Source organism: Salvelinus sp. IW2-2015, linkage group LG13, assembly GCF_002910315.2.
Source record: "Salvelinus sp. IW2-2015 linkage group LG13, ASM291031v2, whole genome shotgun sequence".
In the NCBI taxonomy this organism is placed as follows: Eukaryota; Metazoa; Chordata; class Actinopteri; order Salmoniformes; family Salmonidae; genus Salvelinus; species Salvelinus sp. IW2-2015.
Window position 1 is genome coordinate 23209442 of NC_036853.1, and position 1924 is coordinate 23211365.

Sequence of the window (1924 nt, forward strand, 5' to 3'; positions counted from 1 at the left end):
CAACACATGCAACACACAAAGACAAGATCCCACAACAGAAGGTGGGAAAAAGGGCTGCCTAAGTATGATCCCCAATCAGAGACAACGATAGACAGCTGCCTCTGATTGGGAACCATACTCGGCCAACAAAGAAATATAAACATAGATTTCCCACCCTAGTCACACCCTGACCTACCAAATAGAGAATATAAAGGATCTCTAAGGTCAGGGCGTGACAGTCTGAGTTGTGCATATGTGGTTGTGTGTGTGATGTGAGTGTGCCTAACTGTTTGTGTCAGGAGGCACATTTTGGCAGCACATGTCCATAATCTGTCAGGTACATTTACATTTTACATTTACATTTACATTTAAGTCATTTAGCAGACGCTCTTATCCAGAGCGACTTACAAATTGGAAAGTTCATACATAGGTAATCTGACTGAGGTTCATACATAGGTAATCTGACTGAGTGTGAGTGACAGTGATCAGGATTATACACGGCAATAATAGCAGATATTATCATAAGCTCACCCTGTGCTTCACACACTGTACATAGAGATTCTCTCAGACACCTGGATGGGGAATGCAGCTTTAGTACAGTACTGAACTTTCCATATACAGCAGCACTAGCAGCCCCGCACACAGCTCCCTTTACTCTTGCAAAGCCAGGGGAGACCCTAGAATTACTGATGTAGCCTAGTAAGTGTTAGCTTTAACACAGTTCATTTATCAATGTTGACGCATTACAGGTACATGSATCTATTATTACATTTAATTCAATATTCTGCATTTGCCCCTGCAGGACAAATAATGCATTTTTAAACATGTAAGGTCTTCAGCCAAACTCATTGTCATCTCAGTGTTGAGGCATGTTTTCTATACATAAGGTAGGTACACGACATGCACCCATAATCATGTTCTAATGGTTTAATCCCAATCCCTTACAGCATGATCCCTCTATCACCTCTCCCTCGCCTCTCCCATATGCTCCTGCTCCAACCAGTGTTGTGCTATTGTTGCTAGCCTTCCCACAGTGACACTTATCTCAGTTATTCTACCATCTTTTGTTGCATACTGTCATGCCCCCTGACCCCATTAATTACTTGGAGGTGATGATGATGGTGATGATGATGGCCATGCATGGGGTGGTGAGGGTGGTGGTGATGATGATGTGGGTGATGGTGATGAAGTCGACCAGAGGGGCTCTGGGGTTGTGGGTAGMTTGCTGAGGAAGGGTTGGCGTTAGGGAGTGATTGGGGGCCAGAGGAGAGGTAGAGGAGTGGACGATGGCACATATCTGTCCCCTTGGAGCAGGATATGTCACCTCCACTGTCACTTCCTGAATCCCCGAGGTTACTGCTGGAACTCTGGGAAAGCACTGGAAACTGAGAGAGAGAAGAGACGCAGTGGAGGGTTGGAAAGAGGTTGAGAGAGAGAATTATAGTCTATACATGTTATTACGAACCCACTATCAAAAGAGAATAACAACATATTATTTACAGACATCCTTAGACAAGTTGGACAGTGTTACATACCTGTGAGCTAACAGCTGCAGCAGCTGAGTTCAGTAGAGCCTCCACTGCGTCCTCACAGCCCAGGAAGCTGCCAACCGGCCCCCTCTCTCTGTCTCCCCGCTCTGGCCCTCCTCCCAAGGCCCCCAACAGGGATGCAGGCCCCCCCGGCTCCCCTCCAAACTGTTGCTGCAGTGCTGCCAGCCAGATCAGGTCTTCCAAAGAAGCAGGGTTAGGACCCTCGGCACCCCCATGGGAGGGGCTACCCTCCATATTCCCCTGAGAGCCAGAACTGATGCCAGAGGTGTAGCTGTTTGAGATGGACAGGGGAAAGGAGATGGAGGAGGAGGAAGAAGAGAGGGAGGAGGAGGCTGAGGGAGGTGGGTGGGCATCGCTCAGCGTTGGAGAAGGGGGCAGGGAGTTGTATGGGCTGG

The 1924-nt window shown here is 48.0% G+C and overlaps 1 pseudogene; it reads right to left on the reverse strand.

Annotated features, from left to right (window-relative positions):
* LOC111971869 (transcription factor Maf-like) overlaps positions 1-1924 on the reverse strand; it is a 6668-nt pseudogene that overhangs the window by 4444 nt on the left and 300 nt on the right.